The sequence below is a fragment of the Lissotriton helveticus genome, chromosome 2_1, assembly GCF_964261635.1.
Source record: "Lissotriton helveticus chromosome 2_1, aLisHel1.1, whole genome shotgun sequence".
Taxonomy (NCBI): Eukaryota; Metazoa; Chordata; class Amphibia; order Caudata; family Salamandridae; genus Lissotriton; species Lissotriton helveticus.
In genome coordinates this window covers 1,936,781,657-1,936,806,694 of record NC_136059.1, presented here as the reverse complement: position 1 = coordinate 1,936,806,694, position 25,038 = coordinate 1,936,781,657, and the positions used below count along the sequence as shown (strand labels likewise).

The 25,038-nt window shown below is 45.9% G+C and overlaps 1 protein-coding gene across 1 annotated transcript in view; it reads left to right on the top strand.

The window, feature by feature from the left end:
• Positions 1–700: 700 nt before the first annotated feature.
• Positions 701–25,038, top strand: part of IL15 (interleukin 15) — a 474,997-nt gene continuing 450,659 nt past the window's right edge. The window contains exon 1 of the mRNA XM_078676859.1: positions 701–1,086. The gene's annotated coding sequence lies outside the window, so the exon portion shown is untranslated. The remainder of the gene's footprint in view (positions 1,087–25,038) is intronic.

The following is a 25,038-nucleotide window of genomic DNA, read 5'->3' as shown; positions in this document are numbered from 1 at the left end:
GATAAAACAAAGTCCAGGTTTTGGGAGAGGGTCAGGTGAGCGCCCACATTAATCATATGGCGCAGGCTCACGTTTCCTCCCACTCTCAGGAACAGAAGTTAGCTGTTTATAGAGCTTCACAAAACTAAAGTTTAGTTCTTTAAAAAGCTGCCTACTGTGCTGCCTCGCCTCATTCATGCAGCACATTAGGATTTAATGAGAGGTAACTAGATGTCACATCACCCCAAGCCAGTATCATTAGCAGCCTACTCCTGGGTCTCATCACGAGGGAAGGAAAATATATATATATATATATATATATATATATATATATATATATATATATATATATATATAACATTTTTTAGCGTAGTCCTTCTTGGATCATAATGCGTCCCTGGCCGAAAAACATTCCCATTTCTATGGCTATGTCCCGGTTTTTCATTCTTTAAATCTGGGCACCCTATCTATATAAATTTGATACAATTTGTTTACTAAGCTGGCCAAAAGGGCAGAGCTTAGAAGACCGCCGAAGGGCAGAGCTTAGAAGACCGCCGAAGGGCAGGACATACACGATCCCAAGTGGATAGATACCACACAACACTGGCACCTCACGTGTTGCTGGCAACCCCTAAAGTGACACGCCCCTCCCGCGCCTGACAAACGAGAAGCACTCCTGACAGTGACAGGGCAGCGGGTGGCTCGCACTGCGCTGCTCTCGTGAAGAATAGCGCCCTGTACCAGAGTCCGTGTCTGCCCGGGACAGACTCCAACGGCTGACGACTGACTACGCCACGCTCTACCTCCGAGAGCCGCGAACAGCCATTTCCGGTTCTGCAGCAACAGCAGCAGCGACGTTTTCAGTTTTTCTTGGGCGATGGGCGTGCCCTCTTTTTTCGGGGCCTGGTCAGTTATTCCAACCAATAGAAGGGTTCCTTGAAACTTCAACCAACAAATGACCTCTTTAAGACTACTCGCACGCTTGTCAATCCGTCCCAAACCTGCAATTGGTTGCCTCACTGGAATGGTATCTCTTTTTGTGCTGCTTATGCTTTGAAGCAAAGGAGAGGTAGTCGGATATTTGAAGTCTTTTGCCCGGGGTGGAAGGTAAGACTCATGTTTGGAATTCTCATATTTCTGACTCAGGGTTTTTTGCATGTAATTGCCTAAGAGGGATAGCGTGACAAAGTAAGTTATCTGTAAGTGCTGAATATGGGGAGCGGGTTACTTATTCACGAGAAGCCGAGTCAGCGCCCCTACGAACTGCCGTTCCACATTCAGTATTTAAAAAATCTCTGCTCTCGAAGAGTTTGAGATAAGGGAGAAAAGCCATAGTAATGGTGTGCTTGCTGGTTTTCTGTACGATAGTTCAGACGAGACCGCTATTTATGGGTACTGCAGCGGGGCTGGCGTAGCAGCCTCCGAAGTCAGTTTGTAGCCGGCAAATCTCATGCTATAATATGGTGAAGATATCTTAACCGGTTAAATACTGTGGATAAACTCTGCTCAGAGGTCAAGATCATAATGACCCAGAGCGTTAACTTATAAAGTGTTTTATGCAGAGCATCGTGTGTGATGTGCAAGGAAATCTGTGTAAGACGGCTCAGTGGGTTTGTGTGTTGCGTGAATGACACATTAATATGCTAGTAACATAGCATCGTGTGTTATGTTGCCGCGGAAATCGTCTGCGTGGTATATGTAAAGCATGCATTTCAAACCTTGCATGTTTAGCTCAATCGTTTGTTCTTCTTTGGTCAAAACACGGGTTCTATTGATTTGGATAAAAGTAAACATACTTTATTATTATGTTCTAAAAACAGCTGTATTGTGCGCTACATAAATAGTAATAATTAGCGTAATTACATACGTTGCTCTAATTTCTCACTTTTCGTATCTATTTACCTCTAGCCTAATTGCTAAATTACACACCAGGTGCTAGGTTTGAGTGCCAAACTCTGTTTGAAACTTACTCCCAACGAACATTTAATAAAGATGCACTTCAGACCAAGAGAATTTCTTGACTGGTGAGGCTTTTAGATATGGGTGCTGGCAAGAAAACTATTCTTTAATCCCTCCTCACTCCTGAGGATTGCTGAATGCGCGTTGCATGATTCCTGGTGTCTGAACACTGCACCGGATATAGTGGTTACGGGTCTCAGACTGTCGAGAACCTGGTTCACCCTTATGAATAGTTGCTGTACGAGTATCCGCATGTGCATACTAAAGAATATTGGCCCTTCTAATGTACTAAACAATCAGTGGCCTATATGGACGTTGAACCTTATAGATTGACCCTTTTAGGGTGTAAGAAAAGGATGGTACACTTTATGCCAGCTCTAGTTATTTGCTCTTCCATATTAAAATCAAAAGTGAGGTATCAGCTTCTCATTGAATGCTTATTAAAAACTAGAATTTTGTCATTATCATGAAGAAAAATTAATGCAAATTTGATGGTCAACGTTTGCTCAAACGTACCTCAAGAACGGCTGTGCGAAGACAACTAGGCCATGGGGCTCTGCTATGTACTCTGACCTGACCTGCTCTGTGTAGTGAGCAGCATGTCAGTTCGCTTCAAATTGCTGCACCGACTCAGCAGACCCCTTTCCCCTCTTTCTTTTAGTGCCTAGGTTTGAGTGCAGCAGGAGCAGGACCCCTAGCTTGAAATGCGTAACATGCCACTCCATGTCAAGACACTGGCATGCCATAACTGGTGTAATTATGTAAATGGCCACTTTCCACAAACATACTGCGACATTTTTGTGCAGTGTTGGTCATGACTGACCTGAGGGCGCCTGTTTGAAGAGGTTGCAGGGACCGTTCCTTCCTGTGTTTGTTCTGTGGCCTAACCCAATTTTGCCCTTCTGTGTTACTGCTGTTGGTATTCTGCTGTCTCACTGATCGCAACCACCGACCGGTGTGATTCCCCATTGCAGGTGTTAATCACTTTTTGTAATGTCTGTCTGTGGACTGTGTTGGTGGTTGTTTTTCTCAGCATGTCTACCCTTCTTACTCGAGCATTGACTTTTGATGTGACTTCTGATGGCGGATTGGTTATGCGGTTCCACCTTTAGTAATCTCTGGAGGCTTGACACTGGTGCTTATTGACCTAGTGATTTGTTGGCCCTGCGTACATTGCGTATGCCTTATGTTCATACTGGACTTTGATTCCTGCTTCTTATGGCATCGTGACATTTTTGGTGTTTCTTGCCTTTCGGGATTGACTATTATTTTGGTCTTGAAGCCTTACTCAACCGTATGTACAGCTGCTGCGATGTCGGCTGTCTGGTGCAACTTAGATGAGGTTCACTCTTAAGCTGGTCATTGCCTCTTTTGATTTCTTTTAATATCTTTACTGATCATGTAACTGATCTTAAGTCATTGGTAAGTTGCTCAATCCATTCCCAATCGAGAATAGTTTGCAGATTGTCCCCAAAAATGTTCTTTCTGAATTGAGATCCCAGCTCTTTGTAGTCGTTTTTTTCTAGTTAATCAATGTTTTAATTTCTGCACACCACTCTAAAATACTACGTGGATTATTTTCCTTCCACCATTTGGCAACCAGTTTTCTGACTTCTAATGGTGCAAAGTAGATTGTTTTCTCTTGCTCTCCATTTTGTTTTATAATTGGAGGACGAACAAGTGATAGCAGTTTTCTATTCTGTCACTAATTTCTGGTCCATCAAAGAAGTTAAATTTTTTTGTACAACTACATGTACTCCTTTATTAAATTCCTCAAAGAATTGTTTCCAGTATCCTACATTATTTCAAGTAGGGCATTACGGATCCTCTCCTGGGATTCATTCTTTTATTTTAACATAGGAATGGGTGAGTTGTTTTTCTATTAACGTTACCCCTACAGCGCTAGCCATTTCACTAAATAGTTGTTCCTCCTCAATCCGTATTTTATAAATTGAGGATATTTGCTCCTTGTTACATAGTTCCTTCAACCCTTTTTTTTTTTTTTTTTGGACAAGCGAAAGCGTATTCCTGTTTATTGACTCTCAGTTGTCAATGTTTAAGGGACGTACCATTAGCAAGTAAATTAACCTGTTATTGTAGCCAGGTCTGGTTCTAGAGGGTGGGCCCGGCCTTCCCTAGACCATTCTGAACTGAAAAAAGAGCATTTTTCATCGTAATGTTTCACAGGAACGTGAAGCCCCGTGGGCTCTGTCTTATTGTTAATTTAATTATTAACACAATTGACATGTGCTAGTTTCCGGCCCGTGGACTGGTGTGAAATCAACAGGGATAGTAGCTGTTATGATACGTAAATGAACAGCACAGACACCCTGAACACTTTCACTCACTCACACTAAAGAGGCTGCAGGCTTCCATCACAAGGTACCTGTGGTGTTCTAGGGCAAGGGGCCTAGTGGTACATAGACACTGGCACACAGCAGGTTCAGTTAGTGGCCAGTTGCTTACTGAAACCACGCCCAGGTCCCTGGGCCCTTTATTAGCCTCTCTGCGTGCTGGCCGAGCGTGTGCTGGGCCAGCCCGTTACACTGACGTTGTCAGGGTCTCCAGAGACCACCCCCTCACACTAGTTGTGAGGTGGGCTGGTCCACCAGAGACAACATTACATTCTTCATTTACCCAAAGAACAACAAACCCCAAACTGGGAAAACATTTGAAACTACAAAACAGTAAGCAGAAGTCTCTGATAGACGGGACACTCATTGAACAGTCTTACTTGGTTTGATGGGGTTCTTCTGCTTCCAGCTGACAGGTTGGGCAGCAGGCCACATAGTCCTTGTACTTCTGGGACGGCTGAGGATGGGGCCGCAGGCAGTACCGACTCTGGCTACTTCTGGCTGAAGGGGTCGGAGGCACCGCTACTGAACGCTCAGCCTCTGGCGCTGACTGGCCGCTTTGGTGTTCTTGGTCTTGAGATCTCTCTGAAGCAGGGATCATTCGGCCGTCGTCTCCACCAGCAGCCGAGTGGCAGCTGCTGTCTCTCCCTGGCTCAGGCGGGTTGTCCGGCTCCGGGGTGCTAGGGTCATCAGGTAAGGGGAATTCTTCGAACTCGTCAGCTGGTATTCTTTTGAAGAATGATACATTCCTGGTTACCCTTTCGTTCCCTCGGGTGGCCGTTATCATAGTGCCCTTGACTTCCGTCATAGTCCATGGATCTACTTCAAACGGCATCATAAACTTTCCACCCGGGTGGCGGTCTCGCACAAGTACTCGGTCACCGATTGCGATGGGACTACCTTCAGCACGTCTCCTCCGGGATGCGCCTTGGTTGGTCTTTGTTCGCCGTGCCAGCGACTGGTTCGGAGGGTTTGACAACTCTGCCCACAGGAGATGGTGTGGGATGCTGTTGGTCGCTGTTCTGCCAAAAGAGCGGCGGCTCGGGAGATTCCGGTGGTGATGTGCGGTGTGAGGCAATATTCCTGAAGGAAATGGTACAGGGCTTGTTCCAGGATGTGTCCGTCAGCGAGGGCTATTTGGATTGTTTTGTTTAGTGTCCGCATCAGCCTCTCTACATCTCCGTTCGCCTGGGGCCACCTGGGGGTCACCCGGCGATGCTTGATCCGGTGGGACGAAAGGTAATCAGAGAGTTCAGTGCTGGGGAAGGGTGGGCCGTTGTCCGTTCGGAGTTCTCCAATCAAACTGTGGGTTACCATGATTTTTTCCAGTTTGGGAATAACGTCCCCCGCTGCTGTGGAGGGGAGAATCTCAACTTCAGGGTACCGTGAGAAGTCATCCACAACTACCAACATGTACTTCCCTCCAGGGAGGCTGCCGAAGTCCACACTGGCTCTTTCCCATGGGGAGTTGGGGCCCGCTTCTGTGATCACTGTTGCTGGGAAGGCTGGTCGCCAGACACACCGGGCAGTGCTGGCTGATGGACTCGACCTATTGGTCTAGGCCCGGGAACCAGACCTTGCTTCAGAGGCGGTTTTTCGATTTCACGATCCCTTGGTGCGCTCCATGTGCGAGTAGGGCGGCTTGGTGAGTTAGGCGCTCCGGTAGGACAAGGCGGGGACCTCTCAGGAGGCAGCCGTCAGTGGAAACGGACAGTTCATTGCGCACCTGGTACACGGCTTTCAAAGTGGCCTGTGTTTCTGTGGTGCGAAATGGCGTCGGGCTTTGGAGTTGCTTCCAGTCACCTGAGGAGAGTGCTCGGATGGCGATCTGGAGGCAGTCGTCGTCCTTTGTGGCCAGTATCACTTCTTCCAGCGAGATAAGAAGGGGCCTGGACCGTTCAACGATCATCCGTACGTACTCCTCAGTTGCTGTGGCTTCAGACGCTTCTGGCTCCGTGGCTGGTCGGGCGTGTCTAGACAGGAAGTCGGCTGGGTTGCGGGTACCTGGTCCGTACTCCACTGTGAACTGGAACTCCTGAAGTTGTAAGACCCACTTCTCTATCCTTGGAGGGGGCGTGACGAAGATCCTTGGAAGAGTGGAATGAGGGGTTTGTGGTCGGTGATGACCACAAATGGATGGCCAAACAAATAGATGTGGAAGTGGCGACAGTCCCAAAGGATTGCGATGGCCTCCTCGATTTGAGAGTAGTGTTGCTCCATGGGTGTGAGGGTCCTGCTAGCATAGGCGACAGGGGCCCACTCTCCACAGGTCTGCTGCTGGGCCAGGACTGCTCCTAGACCCGTTGGACTGGCATCCACCACTAGCTGGGACTCGTGTCTGGGATCGAAGTAAGCCAGGGTCGTGTCGGCCGAGAGAGCGGCTTTGGTTCTCTGGAAGGCCTCTTCTTGTTCTGCTCCCCACACCCAGGGGCTGGTGGCTTTGGTGAGGTCTCGCAGGGGGCCGGTCAGATCCGACAGATTCTGGATAAAACGTCCGCAATATGTAACCATGCCCAGGAAACTGCAGACTCCGGACACTGATGTTGGGGCGGGAGCATCCTGGATGTCCTTCACTTTGTCCGGGTCTGGGCCAATGCCTTTATCGGAGAAGCGGTACCGAAAGAAACTGATGTCCCTCCTCAGGAACTCGCACTTGTCACGGTGGAGGGTGAGTCCAGTGTCCTGAAGTCGGGCGAACACGGCATGGAGGCTTTGAATGTGCTCTTCTAGAGTTGGTGCATGCACAAGAATGTCGTCACTGACGTTTAGGACACCGTCCAGCCCTTGGAGGACATTCTTGACTATGTTTTGGAACACCTCGGCGGGACTGGAGATTCCAAAATTGAGGCGGGTGTATCGCCAGAGCCTTGCATGGGTGGAGAACATCGTGATGGGACGAGAGTCTGGATGAAGCGGGATTTGATGGTATCCTGAGCAGAGGTCCATTTTTGAAAACCACTTCGAGCCTGACAACTCTCCAATGATATCGTCCACCGTTGGGGTCAGGTGGCGTTCGCGCTTGATGGCGAGGTTGGGGATTCTCATGTCCACACAAATGCAGACGGCATCGGGCTGCTTCGACTTCTTTGCGACGACGATGGGTGACACGTAGGGGGTAGGGCCGTGCACCCGCTTGATGATTCCAGCTCTTTCCAGGAGACGCAGCTCTGCCTCTACTTTGGGGTGGAGGTGGAAGGCAATCCTCCGGTGGCAGAGGGCAACTAGGGCGACTGACCTGTCGATGAGCAGGCAAATAGCAGGGCCTCTCAAACATCTGATACCTTCGAAGAGATTCCCAAAACCTTGTAACAGATTATCCAGGTCATTGGCATGTACGGTGAATGCAAAGTGGATCAAGTTGAGGTCCTGCGCAGTCTTGCAACCTAGCAGGAATCCGGAACCTTCCTGGGAGACATACACCTTGGCGTGCCGTTGGGCGGCTTGGTGAGAGAGATCAGCTTGGAATAATCCGCACAGCCTGAGTGGACGCTTGGTGCCGTAGACTTGTACTCTGGTGGGACGAAGCGCCGGGGGATTTGGCAGCTCCCGATAGACAGTGGCTGCCATGAGGTTGATGGTGGCTCCCGTGTCGATGAGTGTTGCGACCGCATGGTCCTGTATCTTGACGCTACACATAGGCGTGGCGGGCTGGGCTGCTGAAAGGGTGTGCAGCATCCTGACTACGCGAACAGTGGCTGCATCGGCGTCATCGTCATCCATGTCACTGCTGGCTGGGCTTCCGGGGGTCGGTTCGATCGTGCACACTCTTCGAGGTGGGCAGCTCTGACTCCTTCTTGGTGTGGATCGACATACTTTAGAGAAGTGATTCACTTTCCCACAGGCGCTGCAAGTCTTGCCTTGCGCAGGGCAGGCTCCGTCATGAGGTGATGGGCTTCCGCACCATCCGCACGGGCAGCTACGCGAACTCTGTGCGGGCGTGTTGACCTTCGTCCGGGTGGCTCGGGGCCGCGACTCCTGGGTGTCGGTGCGAAGGGTGCACACCGGCTCTTCCTTGATAGCAGCAGATGGTTTGGGGTCCATGTGCGCTGCCCTGGCCTTTGACAGCTTTTTGGAGCGGGCAAGCGTCAGAATGTCTCTCATCGGCATGTTGTTTTCCTGTAGGACTCGTTCGCGTAGCTTTGTCGACGCGCAGCCCTGGATAAACTGGGCACGGACCTCGTCCGGAAGGGTGCAGCTGCTCGCTAGCTCTTTCAACTTGGTATAGAATACGTCCACAGACTCCTCCGGGAGTTGGCAGGCCTGGTGGAGCAGGGACCGCTCATAATCGGGGCTGACAAACGGCTCGAAGTAGGCCGTGATGGTGGCGCGCATCGAGGCATAGTTTCTGGGTGGGCCGGCCTCCCTGACCCGTTCGGAAATTTTGTGGATGTCTGCCCGCCCAGGTGGAGCAGCATGGACCGTCGCCGTGGAGCTGCGATCTCGGCAGCCTCAAAGAAGTTCTCTAAGCGCTCTACCCATTTTTTCCAGCGTGCAGCTTGAGAGGGCGGGGGCCCTGTGATGCTGAAGGGCTCAAGCGTGGGCACCGTAGACATGGCGGCATGGGCAGATGAGCTGTTGGACTGTGCAACCAGCATGGAGAAGATGGCCTACAGCATGTACAGTGGCTGGGCCTAATGCTGACTGGGCGTGTTGCGGTGGCAAACTCGAGTCGCAGTAGGCCGGTAAGGGCTAGGCGCAATCGTGGGGTGTGTTCACACCACCCTGAGAGAGTGTCACGTAGGCCCAAAACTTCAATATAGCGATGCAGGCATTGGCTGTGCTGCAGAATGCCCGGAGAAAATGGGCGCACAGTGCACCACGTGGCAACAGTAGCTCAGCCGACACAAGAGGCGCTGTGGCCTAGGCAGGGGCTTGAGGTGTTTTCGTGGAGCATTAGTTGTGCAGGCGGAGGCACAAGGGAGCTCCGTGACGGTGTGCGCAGCACAGCGCACTCCCTGTTGTGGGCCGCAGGCAAGGTGTAGGGCCGAGGCGTCGTCGGGGCTGCTGGTGGGAGGCCGTCTTCACATGTCGTGTAGGCAGCTACTGGCCGCACTCGGCTGAGGGCCGCACCGGGGTCAGCGGAGGAGTACCCCGCGGCGTCACTGACGGCGCCGCAACGAAACTCCGCCGTGGTGGCAGGCAAAGGCGGGTCTCGCCGTGGGGCCGCGTGCGTGCGGGCGGGCACTCTGAATGCAAGGTAGGTCGGTCAGGAGGCGCGGCAGGGGCGCTCCAGCTGGGAGGGTGCCGGTAGCAGACACTTAATGAGGCAGCGAGGTTCGGCGGGGTGAAGAGACCACATCATCGCCAATGTGGTGTTCTAGGGCAAGGGGCCTAGGCCCTTTATTAGCCTCTCTACGTGCAGGCCGAGCGTGCCCTGAGCCAGCCCATTACACTGACGTTGTCAGGGTCTCCAGAGACCACCCCCTCACAGTAGTTGTGAGGTGGGCTGGTCCACCAGAGACAACATTACAGTACCTAGGAGTTGCAAAAAGTGATTAAACAGAAACGCTTTGCAAAGGATTTCCTTTTCCCAAAAAAGTTAGTGAAAATGTGTTTATAATTAGCATATAGATTTACTCAGGGCTTGTTTTATTTTCTTCCTGCTGAGAGGCCATTGCTAAATTGCAGCATTGCATAGAAAATAAATTAATGGAAAAAGTTAAAAAAATAAATGTTTTATCTTTTAATTGGCTCCTGACTTTCTATCTTCAAGGGACCTGAATCATTTATGATATCTCTGACCGCCTTTTAGCCTTGAGAAAGTCTGAGTACCAACGTTGTACAGACGAAACACGTGTTGGCTGCATCTCACGCTTGAATTTGAACAACGAATAAAGAAAACTACACGCACAAATACTCTGATTTGGTCATCTTGTTCTGATTAAATTATAAATGTGTTTATGTCATTGATTATGTCCTGTACCTTTATAACATAGGTTGACTTCTTGATTAAATAATCTTGAGACTGATAAGACCCTATACAGTTGTTATTGGGCTGTGCTTCGCTGACCTTATTTTGATATTTGTTTCGGCAGATCACTTCGATCTGCTCTTGCCATTCTTTGGTAGTGAGTGGCATTGGTCTCTAGAGCACCCCTGCTGTATTTACAGCAATCTTGACTTAAATGTGCCCTGATTACATGGTTACCTTACATTTGTTCATGTTTTGATGTGTGGTTATTCTCTTATAGGAACCACTACTACCAGATGGCTTTTATTTACTGCCATATAATTTGACCCTTCCCTGCTGCATAGTTCCAGTGGCCCTGCCAATAGGTAACCAGTAGGACACTTTTTTAATTCTCAGCAGCAGGGTCATCTCAGGATTTCATACTAATGATATGGGCGACTCGTGGTCGACTGATGGGAACACTTGTGGCAAAGCATGAGGTAGCAAATACCACATAAAAAACAAATGGGTATATATTTATTTTAAGATAAAAAAAAGCTTTCAACATATCTTAAAGTTCAAGCTGCTACAGGCTACAGCACATAAGGAAAAGAGAACTTACGGAACAAATTCTAACCAATACTGAAACATAGTTGAGGTGCTTTTTAAAAAGATACACATTATAACACTATAATAATACACCAGTTATTCCTAAACAATACAGCAATTTGTATTGTTTAATATTAATTAACTTTTTGAATTAATTATTTTTTATAGCACTGTTATCTTTTTTAAGCATCTTATCTGATGTATTTCAGGATATTTGTGATATGTTTTATGGTTCATAGTGTGCACCCATTACACCCTTAACTCATGTTGAAATCTTTGCATTTAAATGAGTGGCTAAACACAGCTATGTAGTGCAAGTATAGTGTTGTCTAGTCGGAGCATATCTGCTTTTATTGTTTGTTTAGTATAGGGCACAGGAATATTGTTTTCCTGAATTAATAAGGCTTCTTTGATCAGTTTATTTGGTACACACTGAGCACAATTTACACAATTGTATGCCAAATACAATTTACAAAGCACACAAACAATTAAATATTAAGGGGATGATAGTATTGCTAGAAGTGTCACCACTAGAGCTAAGGCTACCAAAGGCTGGAACGGGCAAAAAGCAATATCTCAGCCAAAAATACTTGGAGAGCCTGTCTCAAAGCCAAATGGAAAAAAGACAGGCCAGATAGAAAATAGGTTAGGGGAGGAAACATTTACCTACCCCCCCAGAGAGATATCAGGGAGATCTGATTTCCCTGGGTCCAAATTAATATTTTCCAGAGTGCACTACACAAGGGTTCAGCTGTGCAAATTTGGGTGTAATAATAGTGAAATGTGTCCATGAAGCTGTGGCTGAGAGCGTACTTTTATCCACACACTGAGTAATTGCTTGATTATAGAGAAGTAATGCGAGCTTGTTGATAAGGAGCTTGGGTTCCACAAGCAAATAGAGATGGAGCACAATGATGGGATAGCCCATCACCACCAGACATTGAGGAATGGACCCCACAATATGGACTGGTGTATGGCAGTGGACAGAGTGGTATATAAAATCAAGGGAGATATGGAAATGGAAAGAACATAATGCACTTTACTAAATAAGAAGAGCAAGTCAGGCGAAGTGGGTAGTTATGCACCATGGTACTGTCAGCTACATGCTAAGTCATTACGAGAACTCAAAAATGTTCCTTGGGGTGAATATTTTATGGCTGAAACTGCTCACAACTGTACATGTGGATTATTGTGCCATTTTGCATGTGTTATTTCTGTATTTGATCATTACTGCAATATGTACATTTTTCAGGGACTCCACCTTTTCCTTTTGTAATGCAATGAAAAGTTCACCAATTGTTTGCATGAAAATAAAAATGAAGAACTCAAATGTATTTTTAAAAATTGTATTCATCCTATAAACTATGAAATCCTTGATTAAGGTTCACCTACCTTTTGTTCATGTAACCAAATGTACATCCCTGGATGGTAGTCAAGATTTGGTAAACTTTATTAAACAAATAGCCCAAATTAGATTTTATACATGGGATACATATCATGTAACTGTGTAATATGGTCCAACATTGCAATTGAGTTGTTCTGGTGATATCCTAAACCATAAGGCCAAAGAGTGAGTGATTTGAAAATGTCATTAGACCCATAGGATGGCAATACATGACCATATTACACCTGGTACTGTTATTTATTGTTTATATCGCGGATTTAGTTTTGTATAGTTAGATTGAAAAGGCTGTATACTTCTAAGTGCAGATAACAATGGCACTGAGGGGAATTAGAATGGTTAGGTCTTGTTTACATTTTATTTGAATAAATGGTTAGTAAAAACCAACAGCAACATCAATGGTGATGTTCAGTAGATTTAAGTGATCCTTTGGTTGCAGCGTTTACCACATATTTATGAATTTATTGCATTTGTCACAATTTACAAAATTTGCAGAGTTTGCCAAAAATGTTGTTTCTCGGATGGATAAAAATAATACTAGACAAAGTGCCACATAACTAGCATTTTTGCTACATAATTGTATGTATATAATTTGGTCCTCCATACCACTTAGTCTTAGTCCGCCTGACAGTGTTAAAGCTCTGCCGAGTATTTTGGGGAAAGCCATGATGTTGGTCAAATCTAAATTGTACGGGAAACTATGAAATATTTTCCATATTTCCCATTTCCTTGTGAATTATGGGTTTTTATACTATTGCATTTTGTGCAATAAAAGCACCAATACATGATATTGCTACATATAAAAAAACAGAGTTATGATTTTGGGCGTATTGTATTTTTAAACTTCAATGCTTTTAAAAAAAAAAAAAGCTGCCAAAGTTTTAAAAAAAACATATAAAGCTGTAAAGCGGGCCCTGAGTAGCAGCAGAAAGGTTTCTGTCGCAGCACATAAGGAGCATGCTTCAGCCTAAACGTTCTATATCTATATTTTAAACCTCTGGCAAGCAAAGTCCCTTCCCTTTCCCAAAGCCAGAAACGCATCCGAGAAAGTGAAGTCTGTAGCTCTTTGGGCAGTTGTTATTGTCTTAAAAATATCAAAAGAGGACAGATGCCAAAACCTAAAATATCAAATCTCTGAAATACTTACCCGAACCAATACAACTTCATAGCCCACCTATACTTCTTTATGGCCCACCCAGAGAAAAACTCCTAGAGCCGGGCCTGCTTATAGCTGCGAAAAGGTTCATTTTTCCGTCCCCCGTTACATCTCCTATATGAAATTTTCCGCTTAATTGAACAATTGTATTGCCTTCTTTTACATCACAAGTAATATTATGGTTTTCCAATATGGTAGTGAGCTCATGTGAAGGCGAGACTTTCAATATGTTGGAGCTAAACCTATATAATTATGTTAAATTTTAAATGATTTTTTTTGTTTTAAATCTAGGGAGGCTGTATTTAAATAGAAACTTGTTTAAATATGTTGGTCTGATCATAATATGTTACTTTGTGTATTTGTAAATCGGAATTCAAGAGAGGAGGAGGCTCTGATGTGGAGTGGGTGGGCCCTTCAACTCTTTAGGACCAATGTAGGAGAATGACCATCCTCCCGGTATGGTTCTGTGTTTGCGAGTAGGAGTCCTGTGGAGCAGAGGTTCTCCGTGGTTGGTGGAAGGAGATGCAACTGTTCAGGGCAGTGGACACCTTTGTTGCGAATGTGTATGTGAAGAGTTTAAATGTGCGTTTGTGTATTGGGAGCCAGAGGTCCTCCCTGAGTTGTGGTGTGATGTGAGTTCAGTGTGGCAGGTTGAGCATGATCCCTGCTGCCGAATTATGGAGGGTTTGTTGCCTTCTGGTGAGTTGCTTAGTGATCCCTGCATAGAGTGTGTACCCATAGTCCATGTCGCTGGTGACTTGGGTGTGAGAGACTGTTTTTCTAGTGTTGCTTAGGTTTCTCCTCAGCATCTTCAGGGTGTGGAAGCAGGCTGCTGTGATGGCATTGACTTTTGCTGTCATGGGTGGTTTGCAGTTGATGATTCCGTGCTACCTGGCGTGAGTGCTGGGTGTGTGTCCGAGTTCAGCTGTCCACCAGTTGGAGTCCAATGGTGAGGTGATAACGAAGATCACTACTTCTGTTTTGTCGCTATTGTACTTGAGACAGTTGACTTTTATCCCATTAGTGACTTTGTTCAGAACTTGTTTCTTGTGTTGAGGGTCTGTCCTGATCTTACGTCTGCAGCCAGTTTATCTTTTTCATAAGCAGTAAACTTTTGTTTGTATTTCTTATATTTCAATGTATTGGTAGTATAGATACCAGGGTATCAAACTGCTTTATGTATCAGGATTATTTTATGTGGGGATGTTGGTTTGGCACCGTTTTAGCCATATTGAAGTAAATTTGCATTGGTTGCTAAATGTTATACCCAAACACCTGCGAGAATTGTTGGATAATAGGTCACTGCATAGCTTTCATATACATTATTTGATTAGATGCTTGAGTCTCTGTTTTATTTATCTATCACAATATGTAAATATTATCATAATGATCGTATCTGTAAGTGTTTCACTATTGAAATATTGATGTAAAGGTAAAATATAAAAAATAGTTATAAAAATACACAAATTAGCTTCAAGTACAGCAACACTTGAAAAAAGTCAGTTTTTACAGTACAACGTTAAATCTTGATATATTATCTTCCTTATACATGTATACCCTTTCTATATAGTTATGCATCTATATGTTTATTGCTCTACTCCTACTGTAGAAGAAGATTAAGAAAAGACCTTTGACTCTCTCCAAAGCACTAATCTGTCTCACCCTGTATCTCTCTCAATACATCCTCTCCCTCCACTCTCTAACTCAACCCAAACCTCATCTTACTACTATGATGTCCCAAATAACACTTTCTAGACTCTTCCCTCTTCTATCCCAACCACTCTCCTGTTCAATCCAACTAACAGACTTACATGTCCACAGCTGCAATTAACTGATATTTCCCTATACTTATCCACCACTAATTCTTTTTTGGGTTCCGGAGTAACCTGCTACTCACTGAAAAGTGCTTTGAAGTCTCATATGTGGTAATAAGCGCTATATAAACACAATTACAATGTCACATTCCAAGCCCTGCTGTTTGTTATCTGTGTTGCTGAATGAATATTTTTTAACAGGAATGTACCCTGCATGGTAAATGGGCAGGTGCCCCTGCACTGTGTGCCTGACCGCTTAGGGAAAGGGTATCTTCACTTTTTTGTTTGACCCTGGCACCATGCTGATCTAGCATGTGTGCATGCTATCGTCGATAGTGCAAGGTCCAGAACTTGTTCTGTGATCTGGATGGATGTACAAAGTGGGCCCTCTTAGTAGGCATAGGACAACTTTCCGTGCTCGGGGTAACTCACATAAAACTGTTGTGGTACAATGCCGAGTTTTGCGAATCACTAGTGTATCCATACCCTTTTCACTGTGTCAAGAAGAGTGCGGTCTACTGACCCATCCCATGTTAAGATTAACTGTTTTGTGAACCCCCAGATCTCTTCACTGATGTTCCATGTGCATGTTGAGTGAGTATATGTTCAGTGAGTTTGTAACACATATATGCTAGTAAGACTCTGTGTCTGGGTAGAACTCTGTATGTGGTGAGTGTTTGAGTACTGGGAACATTGAGAACCATTTTGGGTTGCCCCCGGTTTACTGTGGTAAAAGCTGGAGGATTATTCAGCTTCCCCAGACCGTGGAAGTGCATCAACTGCATTCCTATGAATAGGGTGGCGACCTAAGTGATTAAGGATGGAGGTAGGGGTACCCTTAGAAATTCACTGAGGTTGTTATTAGCAGGGGTCTGCTCATTAGTTTGTCCCGAGCACTGCATCTATTGGAAGCTAGGGTTGAGACTGCAGATTTTGTGTTCAAGGAGAGATAGTTAATAGGCAGGGCATGTCCGTTTGTCTTTCCCTGGCTTCAGGAGGATTTATGAGAGCTAGTTGCAGTGATCTCACACTTCTCATTGTGCCTCTGTTTTGGATACTTCTGTTTGGAACCACCATCATTGCTTCCTGCTGCGAGGGCCTTCAACATGCACAAAGGCTGTATCTGAGGAATAGCCATAAAGTGACAGTTGAAGCGGAACCATTTCAAACTGGTCATGAAACCTTTGACAGTGGATCCACATCCCTGTCTGCAAATTGTGTGTAAAAGTGGGATCTCAGCCACCCCACTATGTTCCAGTTCAAAGTTCTTCATGAGCAATGAAGGGAGTGCTCTGCAGCATACTCCTAGTACAGCTGCGAGACCACAGCTGGTGTCTGCATGACATCCAGTCTCCCAGAGGTGAGGAAACATCACCTGAAGTCTTCACTTTCTGATGGAGGAGCTACAAGCCTGCCTAAAGACAAGAAGCCTGCTTTCTGGCAGAGGAAAGGAGTGTGCCTGCCTCTAAAGCAGGAGAGAGTGCCCATGAAGAGAAACCCAGTGCAATCCTGATGTTAGGAGCAACCAGACAAAGCGAGCGAGTACAGAAATGCAAAAGCTGTGAACTGTGTCAAGACTTGATTTTGTGAAGAAGGTGTGTGTTATTGGCGTCCTGCTGTGTGCAGGAGATCCTTGTACTGCTGTCCATCCTCACCCAGCCTAAGGACACTGCTACTGCTTAAGACTAGTGTTACTGTGTGAGCCACCAAGCATATCTCTCCCAATTGTCAAGTTCCAGGTGCGACGACCCCCCCCACACACACACTGTCCAAGAGCCGCAGTCACTGGCTTCTGCACTGCCAGAAATACATCTACAGAATATAGGTAACCATGAGGCCTAAACTGTGAGTGAAGCTAGATTCTAAAGAAGCTGAACGAATTCTGTTATACGAACTTAAGACTTTTACCAAGTAAACTCGAATTGGTGAGAGCAAACTGAACTGTTGAGCGCATCAAAGCTTGAGAGCATGGTGCATGAACTGCACTTCTACCTTGTTCAGTGTAACACCCCAGAGATTGTGGACACAAGAAAGTCGTTTAGTGGAGGACAGGGTACAGATACCAAAAGGGTGTAGTGCCTCGTGGAAGAGCACAAACAGAATTACAACCCCACAATTTCCTTGAGAAGCCTACCAATGCTTGCTCTCACTGCCCTGACAGTCCAGTGTGGAAAAAGTGTACTCGGCTCAGTTTACAGAGCCATAGACTCCTCCCTCACCATGAACCTCACCACGAACTGACAGATCAACGCCGTATCTTCCACGTGCTTCAATACCCTCCGCATTCTGTGCAAGACCTTCAAATGGATCCCCCCGAATCCACAAAGACCGTCACCCACACACTCCTAACCAGCAGACTGGACTACGGGAATGCCCTCTATGCCGGAATCAACAAATGTCTATTCCGCAAACTCCAGACCATCCAGAACGCCGCAGCCAGACTCATCCGCGGCAGCCCACGACAAGACCACATCACCCAGCACCTATGAGACCTCCGTTGGCTCCCCGTCAAACAGTGAGTGACTTTCAAGCTGCTCACTCACGCCTACAAATCCCTTCACAATACCGGACACCAAAACCTCAACGAAAGAATCTCCTTCTACGCACCAAAGACAAACCTCCACTCCGCCGACCTTGCCCTGGCCGAAATCCCTCGCATCCGCAGAGCCAGAACGGGAGGAAGAGCCTTCTCCTACATCTCGAACAAGACCTGGAACAAACTCCCCCTCCGCATCAGACGAACCACCACACTGCAAGCATTCAGGAAGAGCCTCAAGACCTGGCTCTTCAGATGAGAATGAGCTGCTCGAAGCCCCCCCCACACTCTCCCCCTCCACCCCCCCATCGCCTTGAGACCCTCACGGGTGAGTAGTGCGCTTCACAAATCCCTGATTGATTGATAGGAAGATAGACTACAGGACACAAGTGGCACAGGATCTTAACCACCATGGTTGGTGCCCAGAATCCATGACTTCTCTCTGGCCCCAATACCCCAGGCAGGGTCTGACCGAGTGTGACTGGGCACTGCAGCCGTCCTGATAAAGAGAGGCAGGCCTGATGATCACGCTGTATCATAAGAGAAGGGCGGAAGCAAATGTGAGCATAAGTGCCATTTTAATTCTAATACATATGCTCAACTGACACTTTCACACAATTGAACTTGTATAGCATATGAAGAAAGTGTTTGGACCTTGGGAGAGCGGTTCAAAAACTGATGCTACAGTGGCAAATCCATGACATCTGGTTATTCTAATATAGGGAGAAATGACAGTTTCTAAAATCACGATATCGAGGGCATGTAAGTATAGTTGTGTGGGGCCTGGTCCCCATCAGTAAATAATGAATGGGGCCTTTTAAATGAGACTTGATGGACATGAGTGGAAATTTAATTAATTTTCCTCTGTAAACTGTTCCGAAGAGAAAGAGACTGGGGACATGGCTGCCCTAGAAGACAAAAATAAATTTCACTCTTAAATCTCCAGGCTCTGCTCACTATTGCCAGGCAGTCCCTACTTATGAAAGAACTTGTGTTGTGCAAAATTAATGTAATTCGCTTTTGCATAATTACTTGAAATTTCTGCAGAACTTTATATAACGTTGCGCAAAATGAAGAACTGGCATTTGCGCTGTATGTTGTGTTACTCGTGCCCACTTTGGCTGTAAGGATGCATTTTACCCTAAATAAAAAGTGCAAAAAAGGCCCAAAGTTCTAATATCTGCAAATAGCATAAGTGAATGTCTGTGTTTGCATGTGCTAACACATTAATCCGAGATCTATTGTTTTTGCCAATGCTTGTTAGGGCTTGTCCCCAGGGACAGCTCTTGGCAATGGACGTGAGGGGTGTGGCTATACCGTCCTGAGAGGAGGGACAAAAAGAAAATTAAAAGCTCGGAGCAGTTGAAAAAATGACTACTTGCTACTCGGAGGGCAAACAAGTTTGTGCTTTACATCTCATCTATCACCCGCCTGGCGACAACCTCATATTCACCCAACAACTCATGGACACGATCACCTCCAATGCCGGTCGGCAGATCACCCAAATCTACCTGGGTGACTTCAACCTCCACTGGAATGATCAGAAAGACACAGAGGTGAACAGTCTCAAAACTCTCCTTAATGCGCTTGACCTCACCCAAATAGTTGATAGACCAACACACGACAAAGGCGCAATACTCGATCTCATCATCGCCAAGGAGGACTCCACCAAACTGGAGGCGATCGAACCTTGTGACTGGTCAGATCACCACATTATCACCTTCTCTATTAACGAAAAAGTTAAACCTAACCCGGTTCAGCCCACCAAATCCAAAATCTGGAAAAGGGACATGAAGAGTCTTAACCCCACTACGCTCCCTCCCCACCTCGACAATCTCATCCTCCCCCCTCCAGGTGTCTCGGATGCCCAAGCACTGACCGACCACTACCTTGACTCTATGAAACTGATAGTCAATGAAGTCGCTCCACTGCAACTGAAGAGAGTCTCCAACAAAAGTTCTAACCCCTGGTACGATGGCAGACTCAATGACGACAAGCGCACTATGCGAATGGCAGAGCGTACCTGGAGATCTGACCCCTCATCACTGCATCTAAAGACGCTTAAAAAAAAGAGAAATGGCTATTTCAGGAAAATAAAGCGCACAAAGTCTGACTTCTTTAGCCGTCTACTGGACCAAGCAAAAAACAGGCCAAGGAAACTGTTCGAACTAATCAAGACTCAAACAAAGGCACAACCCTTACAATCAAACAAAGCAACAAGCGACACCCCACACTGTGAAGCCTTCTCTGCTTTCTTTAAGCAAAAGACCGACAACATAAGAAATGACCTCGTCATGGACTTAAGCCGATTCCCCAATCACACCAGAATGTCCAACATTCAACCTAAAAACAATGCATCATGGCTGCACTTCGACAGCTACACGGAAGAAGATATATACAAACTACTCTGCACCCTGAAGCCCTCTAATCACCTCACAGACCCTCTACCTGCTAATGCGTTAAAAGACTTCACCCCCTTGCTCCTCCCTCTTTGGACCAAAATCATCAACAGCTCCCTTCAACAAGGTCTCATCCCAGACTCCCTCAAGGTGGGGCAAGTCACGCCTATACTCAAGAAACCCACAGCCGATCCGTCTGACCTGAACAACTACCGGCCCATCACCAATATCCCCACCCTGGCCAAACTGCTGGAGAAATGTGTCCAAATCCAACTAACAAAACACATTGACCAATTTGACCTTCTCAACACTCACCAATCAGGCTTCCGAGCGAAACATAGCACGGAAACAGCTATGACACACATAATTGATGACGCCCTCCAAATCCTTGACCGCAATGATTCCTGTCTCCTCATCCTTCTTGACCTATCGTCAGCTTTTGACACGGTCAAACATGAGAACTTACTGGAGCTGCTAAGCACTAGAATGGGTCTCTCGGGAACTGTTCTCAAATGGTTTGCTTCTTTCCTTCATAACCGGTCGCAGAAGTTCAAGATCGACAATGTGCTATCTAAACCAGTGCCTGCAGACCTAGGTGTCCCACAAGGATCCTGCCTCTCCCCCACACTGTTCAACCTCATCATGGAACCACTCGCCACCTTGCTGCAAGCATCCAATGTTCAATTCCATATGTACGCTGATGACACACAACTCTACCTAAAGCTACAATCCCCGGAAGATATCAAACTACTGAATTCCACACTTAGCAACACTCAATCCTGGCTGGCCGTTAATCACCTCAAACTAAATGCGCTGAAAACTGAGTTCCTACTCATCTCACCCCCGGCGAAAACTTCCACCACCCAAACGTGGCTCAATAACCTAACAGCACTCAATGTCCAACCTACTATCGTGGACTCAGCAAAATCCCTAGGCATCACAGTTGACGCCAAGCTCAACATGCAACAGCACATTAGCATAGCCACAAAAGGGGCTAATTTCCATATCAACACACTGAGGAAACTCAAACCCTTCCTCCCTGCCAAAGACTTCCAAACTGCTGTACAAGCTTTAGTCATCCCTCGCATAGACTACGGAATTGTTGCACTCAGCGGACTCCCGCTATCCACAACAGCACCCCTAAGAGCCTCCCTGAACGCTGCTGCGAGACTCATTACTGGCTCGAGAAAACATTCGCATATTTCCCCAGACCTAAAATCTCTAAAATGGCTGCCTTTTGAAGCCAGAATTCAACTAAAAATTGCAATAATGACACACTCGGCGGTGCACCACAAAGCACCCAACTACCTCGCGCAAAAGTTGTCTATATCAGGAGGGTCGAGATCCAATCGTAGTACAAAAAACCTACTTTTGAAGCCTAGTAGATTCCGGAAAGAAAAAACATACAAGCGCTCCTTCTCAGGAATGGCACCCAGGATCTGGAATGCGCTCCCTCCGGAAACGAGGCTTATCTCCTCCACGGCACTCTTCAAGAAAGAGGTGAAGAGAATCCTTCTGGCCAAGATCTCCTGAACACTACAGAGACTGGAACTGAGTCTCCGCATCGCGCTGTATCTCTGATCACCCTGCCCTTTGGCACTATCCTACTACCTAGAGGGCCACTACTACGCTACTCTCGTCCTATCGACCAATATATGCTACTCTTTGTTGGATTTATATGACTTGGTTACCTGACTGTATTTTGATAGGTTTTGATATGTTTCTGTACATTATTGTTATCTATGTTACTCTATGTTTATTGACCACTATATTGCTCCCATTATTTTGTTCATTCCTGTTGCCCTTGCCCCTGTCTCTGTGAAGCGCTCTGATATCTGTAAGGATCTTGTTCGCGCTATATAAAACTTTGAATAAATAAATAAATAAATAAATAATGTGCTGAGTTAACATTATTTTACTTGGACGAACTGTGATGAATTTTGCAGGTGCTGTTGCGCATGTGGCAGTCGGGTGAGATCTTTCTCGACCTGCAGGCACAAGCTACAGCAGTGACCTAATAAAAGAGGGTATGCTGCATTATAATACCTTTGAAACCGTTGCTTTTCGGGCAATTCTGCAGTGATACTGTGGCGTGATATCCGAACTCCATTAATTTTAATAGCCGGAGGTCGGGCAGGCAGAGGACCATGAAGCAGTGGCTGGCAACAATTCATCATCACAATAGTTGGCAACTTGTACGAGGTGTGCAGCTGGCTGCTCTCCTTTTTTTCCGGCTAAGCTACCTGCAGTAACACATGTTTTACTGTATGTGGTTTCACTTTGAAAATGTTAAGAAGCTGTGTCTAAGCCCAAGATCACCACTTGAGAGAACGCCTCTCTTATTTTTTTTTAATTGAGTTTTCATAAGTATTACAATACAATAATAAACGTTACCAGCATGTAAATTATTGTATATTGAGTGTTACAGTGTGTAGCTTAACACATTGTGCATCAATACATCCAAATCATATAACCATGTTGTTAAAGCATTTCACAGTTGCGGTCTATACATCAGTTGTTAGCAAATCAGGGTGTTCATTCAAATAGACAGTGAGAGCTTCCCAGAAGTTAGGCTTTGATGAGGTGGGTAGTTCCTCTGCATACATTAAAAAGTTATCTTTACAGGCTACAAAGTCCCTTACCCATTGTTTCAGAGCAGGTGATTTTTTACTGCCCCAATGCATTGCCACTGTGCGCTTCGCCAGTAGCAGTGCTATGGCTGCAAATCTTTTCTTTACAGATTTTAATGGTAACACATTACTTAACAGGCACTACTGCGGCGTACAAGTTAGTTCATAGTTCAAAATATTTCTCAACAGATCCACCACCTATGTCCCGAATGTTTGTACCTGTGCACACCCCCAGGCAAGATGAGCAAAGTCAGCCTGGTCCCACCTACAACGTTTGCAATTCGCATTTTCTCGTAAACCGTATTTGTACAATTTTAAAGGGGTGTGTTAGGCTTGATGTCGATACTTGTAATGGATAAGTGTTAAATTCCTGTTAGGAGTGTGTAGCTCTGTTAGCGCACAACATGCTTGCAAGTCATCTTCACTAAGTGGTTATCTAGCAGTACGTTCCATTTTTGACGAGCTTTTGCCGTGCCATCCCCAATCTCCGATTGTATACCCTTGTAAAGTTTACCCACCATATGATGAATATTTGGACTGGTTATGGGTAATTGTAGCGAGTCAAGTGCAGGTGGTTCAGTGGGGAATGAAGGGTACAATTTCTTTTATTGCTTCCCGTAATCTATGGTAGGTGAATTTAAATAACATGAATTGGTTATTGACATACGTCAGATCTTCAGGGGTAATGAATGTTCCATTGATATAGAGGTCACCCATCAGGGTAATGCCCACTTGTTCCAGTAGCTCCATGCTGCCTCTGTCTTGAGTGGCTGATAAAGAGGGATGTTGTGCTAAGTGCATATTTGGGGCATAGAGTGGAAGTTTGTTTGCCATTTCGCCAAGTTTTAGACACGCGTTAGAGGTGGTGCTTGGTCAAGTGTGATCTGTCATGTGTCAGGACACTGGTTAGGCTAATAGGGTTAGCATCGCCATCTTCCACTGCTGTGTGTTGCATATACCGAATTGGGTGATACCAATAGTGGGTCTATTGCGCTTGAGCACATCATAGTATAAAAATCAGGTACCGCAAATCCACCTGATGTATACAGTAAAGTTGGTGTGTGTAAGCTTTTCCTCACTTGTTTGCCTGCCCATATTAATTTTGTAAGTAGTGTCCACAATCTGTTGAATATTGGGGTGTGGGGGTTATCGGAATGTTTGTAAACCGATATAGTAATTTGGGGAGGATTACTATTTTCATCAGGGATAATCGGTCCGCTAATGAGAGAGGGAGCGTGACCCATCTGTTTATCTGTGTTTAGATTCAATCTACAACAGTACCATAGTTTGTTCTCAGCACTATTTCTGGGTCGCGATGAATCCAGATGCCCAAATATTTAATGGGGTCTGCCTGTCACACTAGCGGAAAATCCAGCTGATGTGGGTGGGTAGCTTCTGTTAGTGGCAGTTTGGCAGATTTATCCCAATTGATCTGCTGACCAGAGTGTCTACTGAATTTAATGTATTCTCTAAGGATAGGCGCCAGATTTGTGTTTGGGTCCCGAACATAAAGCACCATATCGTCCACGTACATTGAGATACCAATAGGGCGAAGACTGAATCTCAATGCAGTGTGCGCGTGGCATTGTCGTATTTTACAGGCCAAGAGTTCTATTGCAATGGAAAATAATACCGGTGACAGCGGGCAGCCCTGCCTTGTGTCTCTCTTGATATTAAGTACTTCCGAGACATGACCATTCACCTTTACACGCGCAGTCGGTTTAGTATATAACAATTTGTCCAATTCAGTAGCATAGGTGGTAAACCCATCCTGTGTAGAATTGTAAACAGATACGTCCACTCAATCGAAACAAAAGCCTTCACTGCATCCAGCAGGACAGCCGCTGCCTCCATCTCTGGATTCAGTTGGTGCAGAAGTGCAAATATGGTGCGTAAATTATGTCATGTCGAGCGATTGGGTATAAAACCAGATTGATCCGGTAGGATCATAACCTGCATTAAGGACTGTAATCTGGTGGCAATAATCCTGGCCAGTATTTTAGTGTCCGTGTTTATTAGGGAGAGTGGTCTGTATGATTCCCCTCGATCTGGATGTATATCCGGTTTTAATAAGGCCACAATTAACGCCCCTCGTAGTGTCAGGGGAAGAGTCTGATTGTTATAGGCTTTGTCGTACATCTCCACAATATGGGGGATGAGCAGTTCTGCGGAGGCTTTATAAAATTCCCCTGTAAAGCCATCTGGCCCTGGGGTTTTGCCGTTGGGGAGGATTTAATGGCAGCTTGTACTTCCTCTAGCGTGATGGGTTGTACCCATAATTCACGCTGACAGTCAGTGAGCCAAACTAGT